Source organism: Sinocyclocheilus anshuiensis, unplaced genomic scaffold, assembly GCF_001515605.1.
Source record: "Sinocyclocheilus anshuiensis isolate Anshui unplaced genomic scaffold, SAMN03320099.WGS_v1.1 scaffold251, whole genome shotgun sequence".
Classification (NCBI taxonomy): domain Eukaryota; kingdom Metazoa; phylum Chordata; class Actinopteri; order Cypriniformes; family Cyprinidae; genus Sinocyclocheilus; species Sinocyclocheilus anshuiensis.
Genome location: NW_015549579.1, coordinates 524,888 through 533,694, shown reverse-complemented (window position 1 = coordinate 533,694; position 8,807 = coordinate 524,888). Strand labels below are relative to the sequence as shown.

Genomic DNA, 8,807 nt, shown 5'->3' with positions numbered 1-8,807 from the left:
TGAAAAGTTAATGTGAGACTTGTGATACTTAATATGTAATAATTTGGTTAATACATGTACAGTTGTTCATATGTGACAGCTGTGTTTAGTAGCCACAACACTGGGTTATATTGCCAGGCAACCGTCCTACACTGAGTGACAGGAGACTCAGCCAATGACTAGCAGTGTTTATGGGAGCAGCTGATAGGACTCTTAGATCAGTTCCTTTTGCCATGATCTGTCCTTGAGTTTGATTGAGGTCGTCATCGTGACCACATGCAAAACTTTATTTTTATTCCGTATTTAACAGACAGATCTGCAGTCGACCTTACATCCTGCCAGACTCTTAACCACTGAGTTGAAATAGTAAAATGACTGCAGTCAGCAATGTAGAAATCACGTTTTGGCCTCCCTGGAAAATTATTTTACTTAGATATGCAAATATGTTCCAAAATGTCTAGTTCTAAAAATAGTGAAAAAATAATTTTCAGTTCCCTTGTACTTATTTATGGTTGATTATAATATTCTTTCTTGCTTTATTTGAAGTTGTTCACCCTTCAGGCATTGTAAATGCTGTTTTTGATAGCTGTCTTTCAATATACAATAGTCATCAGAGTTTATAGAGTTTTACAGTAGAGTGTGTTTGACTGTCGTTGATACTGATTCATTTTGATGCCCTGGATCTTATGAGCTGTCATGCAGCTCTTTCATATATTAGCTAAAAATAGTTCAAACTGAGGCCCAGCTCTGGGTTGAGGAGGGACTGTGGCTAACATGATTTTAACCAAATCTCTCACAGTGTATGGCGTTATGTAATATATGCAAACCTTAGTTCCGGTTCTCGAATTGGCCATGTTTTCCCCCTTGAGTGGCGTTTCAAGAGCATTGATTTATAAATACAACAGCATTGGCAAATGTCATTTTTCGTGTTCGTGGTGTTCCAAACTGGCTGTCAGTATGTGCGTTATTGGTGGGGATTTTTTAATTGCTCTTTCTTTGAGTTGCATCCTTACACCAGTAGGTGACAACAAGTGTCGAAAACTTTATTGGATGAGTGTGTCATTGAATTATTCACTCAAGTGATTGTTAAAAAACACTGATTCATTTAGAAATGAACACCACTACTGTATATAGTTGATACGGTTGTGTCTTTGTTTAAAACTATTTTTATTGTTGTTGTTAAAGCAAAAATTAACTGTCAGTATTGTGTAGTAGGGATGGTAAGATGCATCGGCATAAAAGTTAACGATGCGATGCATCGATTTAAAAAAGTGTGCTTCGGATACAAGTTGGCATTTGTATTGTGATGCATCGTTTCTAATATATTTGCATTGGTAAAAACTGATTTATTTATATATAATTATTAGTAGATGCGCTATACTTTTATTATTTATTATTTAGTGGCCAGTATTTTATATGTAGATTGATTTTCTCCTCTCTAAACTGTTTCTCAAGCGCGTTCTCTCATCACTGCTGCTACGTGAATATGACATATGTGGACCGGAACACTTCGCAGACCGAGGCGTTAGAAGTCAGAAGGCACTTAAGTTAATTTATGATTTGCTGTCTGTCTGAACCAGAGAAATAAAAGCGAACAATCTGTACCATATTGTCACGATCACCAACTGGAGTGCCCATGAGCTCCAGCAGTGGTCACTCCATCCCTGACTTTTACCGTTAACCCAGGACTCCATTTCCCATAATCCTTTACCCGGACTCATCTGCACTCATCATCATTGCTAGCACCTGTCTTTCATTACCTCATTAGTCTCACTATAAGAATGGCACACACACTCTCTCAGATCTCTGTTGTTTGTTAAGGCTGATTTATACTTCTGCGTCGGACCTACGCCGTAGGCTATGCGTCAGTTTTCATTTATACTTCTGCGTCGTTGTCCGTGTCAACGTGCAGTACACATGCAAACCGCTAGTCAGCAGTGTCCACGGGCATGTTGCTGGTGTAACCCGCAGTACCACGGCAAAAGCCGAAGAAGAAGCGGCTCGTCAGAGAAGCATTATAGCCGTGACGGCGGCAAATAAATATGAAATCATTAAATCATTTTTTAAAACTACAAAAAGGAGACAACAACGGAACAGGAGATGATGGCATTCTTTCAATCTGCACAAGGACTTGTACCGCGGCAGATCAACATTGTTTGTTGCAGACAACTACTGATGTATAATGCTATGTAGTATAATAAATGATAAGACACTTGTTCTTTGCTTTGTTTTATTTTATATAACAAGGTGTAACATTAAAATATATTAAAGTGCACATAAACACACACAAAACTCAAGTACATATGGAGGGAGGGATTCTTGCAGACCAATCACAGCGCTTGCGGTCTGCGTAGAATTGATGCTCTGTTAGATTTTTGGAGAGGTGCACATCAGGCTACGGAGTATGGGTGTGCGTCTATGCGTAAGCTACGGCGTAGGTCCGACGCAGAAGTATAAATCAGCCATTAGCCTGTACGTTACCTAGGTTCCCTGTTTCCTTGCCTTTTCCTGTTTTATGATTGTTTGCTGCCTGTCCTGACTTTAGCCTGTTTTTGTGGATTACTCTTTTGGATTCCCTTGGATATAACTGTTTGCTGTTACTGGCCCCTGCCTGTCTGACTACGCTCTTTTATTAAAAAGCCTTGCATTTGGATCCTCAACTCCGTTGTCAGTCCTCCCTTGTTACACATATTGAATGGCATAGCATCATATTTTTTTTCCCCTTTGCATCGAATTGCACTGAATCGCAATGTGTTGAATCAAATCAAATCGAAATCGTAATAGGGCTGAATTGTATTGCATCGCATCAGTAGCTGCTTCATATGTATCATATCATTGGCTATGCATCGAGATGCGTATCGCATCGGCCTCAGTTATGGAGTTGCATATCCCTACTGTGTAGTATAAATTTTCTTAATATTAGCATACTTTGGAGTTCTTATTGTATGAATTTTAGGAACCTGAAATTTCTGCGCATTTTAATGGGAGTTACTTTAATGTTTCTAGACAGTTTGCTCTTCTCATCTCCCTGTCAATGAATGTCCAAGCCATTTTTCACCACAAAAACACAAAATAAGCAATATGTTTTCATAGAGAAAATTAAGCTAAAACATTAAGCTTTATTTTTAGCACACTATGGTGTGGCAATGTCATGTTACAATATTTAGACAGTTTGGCACATACCCCCATTGTCTTTATCCTTAAATAATAATTTACTGTAATGCAAAATATATTAGTAGTATAGTAGTAGCATTTTAATTGTCAAGTATATTAAGATACCGAGGGTGATTTGTTGTGTTTTTTCTTTTCCCCCCAGTAATTAACATAATTGGTTTCTTTTTAAAGGATAGCACTTAAGTACTTAATTGTCATGACAAAAAAATTCTCTCTTAATTATTCTTAAAAACCTTAATTGTCCTTTACGCATTTTTTTATTTTAATTGTGTGGAATTCATTGTGACATTACTAATCAAGTCGGAGGTAATTCCTTCATATTGCCCCACCAGCATGTTGTCATCAGTATGAGCCTTTCACCAGTAAGCCGATGAGGTGGCAACTGGAAAATCATCAACAGCAGGTCCACGGCACCGTAAAATGACATCATAGCTGAGCGCAAGCTTGTGATTGGATCATTTACACCATTCAAGAACTGTGGTGTTGAATAGAATCACATAGCCAGTTTTATCAAATTAAATCAGTATTTAGTTTTAAAAGAATATGAATAACAAGACAAAGCCTTTGTATAGAATACAAAAAAAACAAAAAACTCTGGTTGTCAATAAAAATCCAGGACCACTTCTGATTAAGTGTGTCTCCTTTTTTTCCACCAGCCTATTTGTAGCAGTTCTTGGCACAGTGAATTGCAGAGAGTCAGCTGCTTATTTTGGCAGGCAGACAGAAGCAGAACACCTGCAGTCACTGTACCAGCTACTTACATTCGAGCTGAGCACCAAAATCAAAGATTCCACGCATGCATCGCTACCACTGGCAGAAGACATCAATGGAAGAGTGATGGAGAAATACAGAGTGAAGTTAAGCAACAAAGCACATGCAGACACACGCAGTCGCTAACACAGCCTTGAATAGAGAGCCAGTTGCCATAGCAACCTTTCTAGAGGAGACTGGGTCGGGCTGTGACGAAGCAGCTGATGAAGTGCGCTCTGATTGGCTGGCTTTGCTGGTAGGCCCCGCCCTCCAGAGTGTGATACAACCTTGACTAGCGGTACAGTTTCCTGCCCAACACTGCTGGCTTTTAGAGACTCGACGCATTTTTCCCTTCATCATCTCTTGTTCTTTGACCTTGTATGTGTAGGATGTCTTGTGACTAGTTAGTGGCAGATCGGTAGATCAGGCTGCTGGGAGAATGGGCGGCCGTGGGTGCATGTATGTGTGTGTGACCTCAGACGCCGGACAGGAGAGGCTGCAGCTCAAGACTGAAGGAGACTGAGCATGCAGAGGTTTGTGGAGGCTGATTACTACGAGCTGGACTGGTACTATGAAGAGTGTGCTGACGGTAAGACCATGGTGGAAAAATCTCATCGGCTGCCACTAAGGGGGAGAGAGGGGGCAGAGGGGTGGGGAGAGGTACCCCAGGGAATTAAACACTTTTGGAAAGTTGGTTAGTAACATGGTCTGCCGTAGACGAGACTGGGAAAGGATATTGGAAAAGATTTGGGCCGAGGCATGTGTATGACAGAGGTAATGTGGAGAGTGACTAGGTGGCCTCTTAGCTCCTGTGTTGTATCAGACTCAGCACCATTTTACCTTGGAGGGTAACTTTTTAAAATGCCTTGCTTTAATAAGTCACAAACTTTATATAATACATAAATAATAAGAAGTTCATATGCAGTGCATATATAAAAAATATACAGTGGGGTCAAAAGTCTGAAACAAATGTTTCTATATATTACAGTATATTATTCATTTTTAATAACAATAAATAATAATTTAATAATAATTATTATTATTATTTATTTATTTATTTTCCTCGAATTGAGTGAAAAGTTAAATTGGAAAAGGAGCTTAATTTTTATGATGTCCTTTGCCTTAATGATAGCACCACTCAAACTGACATGAAATTCACAAATTTGTGCAAAACCTGATGATCATGTTATCCAAAATGTTTCATGAATGCTCCAGACAGCATCTTGTGGGCAGGCAAAATTGTTTACACTTTACAACGTTCACAAACACACATTACTTTTTTTTTTTTTTTTTTTAAGTATGACCTAGAAATCGTTCAGTCTTTAATAATTTGTAATCATTTTATGTCAATATTTCTTGTTTGTTTTATTTATTCATGCATTTATTTATTTATCATCATCATCATCATCAGGTTTAAATTACATTTTAAATCCAAAATTTGCAATGTAGTCTCAGACTATTGGACCCTCAAGTCATGACAGTTCTTAATGCTATTTGAATGCATTATATTATGAACTGCATTGTATTTGTTATGAGCTTAAAGTGTAACCCATAAGACTTCTTACAAAGTGATTCCTAAATTTCAGCAGAAGTGTCTAATAACCATAGCATTCATTCACTCGTCTCATAGTCTTAAAGCAGAGAGACATAAATGTATTACTGGATAGATCCAGGTTTAAAGCAGCACTATGTAACTTTTTCTGTGTTCAAAATTTGCAAAATGTATATAATGAGCGAGTACATCATGAATTCATCTTCCAAACCGCGTTTATGTCTTATTCCGAATCACTACGGTATATAATAAGTACTTATATTTGGACTATTGTAGCCTGGTCGGGTCGTCATCGCTGCGGAGTAACACATACCTGCGTGAATCGCCATAGACATAAACTTAGAGAAGTAGCTCCGGTTGGAATGTTCTTCCGCGGGATGTGTGCAGTTCTGTTTATTAACCGCTAGAGCGCCAAAAGTTACATAGTGCTGCTTTAAATTGCATTCATACCCCAGTCACTTATATCTGAATATACATAGACATCAAATCTCATTTGTCTGTTGTCCTTTAAAAAAAAAAAAAAAACATTTTAATATATATGTGCAAATCAATAAAATGATTGTGCACGCATAGTCTCAGCATTCGCCACTGATGATGCACTCATATGTAGACATTATGAAGTCATGCACCTCGTCTGTTTCACAAGCAGCAGGTTATATCACAGCACTGCACTCTGATCCATGCCTGCTGGATGTTTTATTGCTCTCTGATGACTGATCGCTGCCTTATCCTAATACTTCTCCTTAGAATTGGGATGGTTACGTAATCCTGCATAAAACTGCTCTGTTTTGATCCCAGTCATTTACTGCAATGTTGTTTCTCCATGCAGTGTTATGCAAGTATCAAGTTATGCATATATGCAATGTTTCTTTAGTTATATCAGGTCTATGATGAATTGCTTGCTGTCTCAAAATGTTATCAAAATTAGGGGAGCAAATAGAATAAAACCTCAATGAGTCACAGAAGTGCATCATTTTAATACAGTGTAAAGGCACTGAGAAACAATACAAAGGTGTTAGATGGATGCGTACGTGCTTTCAAACACACCGGCTGTTGTAGGCTGTCACTCTTGCAGTCAATACGGAAATCTCTCAGGCTGAGACAATGTTGTGAAAGAGCAGTCAGAGACATGTAAATATTGTATGTGTGTAATGGCTTATTGGCCAAATATGAATTAATGATTCTGTTTCAAAGGTCTATACTATATTAACTCTGTACCAAACACTTCATCGTAACACTAAGACATCCCATTATTAATAAAACTGAACCAAGCTATCAGTTACGGATCATTAGTGGAGAACATAAGCTCTGTTTGTGGATGATTCATACAATGTATGTTATATGATATGTTTGTGTTTAAAATGTATTTGGATATATACTATTCAGTTTTCGTTGACCCACATTCTGTGTTGTGGTTTGGGTCTCTATCCCTCTCGCACAGCATATTGATTTCTTAAGTGGGGGAGCAGAATTCAACACACACACACACACACACACACACACACACACACACACACACACATTCTTTTTTTATTCCCATTCAACCAATTTTGCATTTCCCACTCCCATTCTCACTTTCTCCTCCCCTCTCAGAGTTTTCCCAGCCCTTCACCATATTCTTCGCCATTTTCAGCCTGTCTTTTCTTGCTTTTCCATTTAGCCTCTTCAGTGGAGCTAAAGCACAAAAGCTCAGCCATGGTTAAGTTCACACTAAGGAGAAACCCGCCTCCTTCACGGCCTCGGCCATTGTGCCATCGTCTCATTCCTGTCACGCTATTGTGTTTCCATAGGAATGAAGGCCCTCAACAAACCACATTTGCAGGAAGTTGCGTTTTATTTTGACACACACACACACACACACACACACACACACACACACACACACACACACACACACACACACACACACACACACACACACACACACACACACACACACACACACACACACACACACACACACACACACACACACACACACACACACACACACACACACACACACACACACACACACACACACACACACACACACACACACACACACACACACACACACACACACACACACACACACACACACACGGAGCAGGGAGCAGAATTCAACACACACACACACACACACACACACACACACACACACACACACACATTCTTTTTTTATTCCCATTCAACCAATTTTGCATTTCCCACTCCCATTCTCACTTTCTCCTCCCCTCTCAGAGTTTTCCCAGCCCTTCACCATATTCTTCGCCATTTTCAGCCTGTCTTTTCTTGCTTTTCCATTTAGCCTCTTCAGTGGAGCTAAAGCACAAAAGCTCAGCCATGGTTAAGTTCACACTAAGGAGAAACCCGCCTCCTTCACGGCCTCGGCCATTGTGCCATCGTCTCATTCCTGTCACGCTATTGTGTTTCCATAGGAATGAAGGCCCTCAACAAACCACATTTGCAGGAAGTTGCGCTGCAGGCTCCATTGCAATTATAAGCAATTTGCATTCGGTCAATGTAACAAAAAATGAGTGATAACAAAACAAACCTAGACATTGTTAATGGGTGATTCATGTGATGTTGTTAGACTAGGTGGAGTTGCAGAAGTGTAGAAGTGTAGGTGTTGTTATCAAACACCGCATGTCTTTACACTCCAGTTGTCAAGCAGTTGAGTTTAAAGGGTAAAGTCTATTACCATTTAACGCTATCGTCAATTAAAATGAAAATAAATTTTGGTTAGGTTTTAGTTTTGTGAGGCAAGTTAATAATCAGTCTGGTCTAAATTGTTTATTTATTGGTATTTGTGTGTAAAACTTGCAGGTACAAAAAACGTTTTTTGTAAGCTTGGGTAGATGCTTAAAACGTGCAATAATAATATATGTACAAATGGATGTATGAATCCTTTGCTAATCAAAATAAAGACATTACATGATCAGTAATTTCTAAATGATTACAAGACATTTGATTAATTTTAAGGTTTAAAATGTAGCTTGGTTTAAAATAATATAAACAAACTACAACCAGAACTCACACGGAACACAAAAGTTATTTCAGTTAAATAAATGAGCCAACCAAGTAAAATAAATGTGATTGATTATGGCTACTAATTAATTTAAAAAAAAATTAATACAGGTTTGTAAACACTTGTATGTCTGTTCATTTGTTCATTCATAAATTATTTGAGTTTTAGATAATTAATATTGTAAGTTTTAGGGTCTGTTCAAACTTAAGTAAGTGCATGCGTGGCAGAATCACATTTGACATAAAATACATATAAATAATGAGATCAGATCAGAATCTGTAGAAGTTTTCTAATGGAGTAAATCTCAGAAAACATAGTTCTGTGTGTGTGTGTGTGTGTGTG

At 38.4% G+C, this 8,807-nt stretch overlaps 1 protein-coding gene across 1 annotated transcript in view; it reads left to right on the top strand.

Annotated features, from left to right (window-relative positions):
• Positions 1–8,807, top strand: part of LOC107657585 (trafficking kinesin-binding protein 1-like) — a 55,467-nt gene that overhangs the window by 8,929 nt on the left and 37,731 nt on the right. The gene's annotated exons all lie outside the window — the stretch shown is intronic.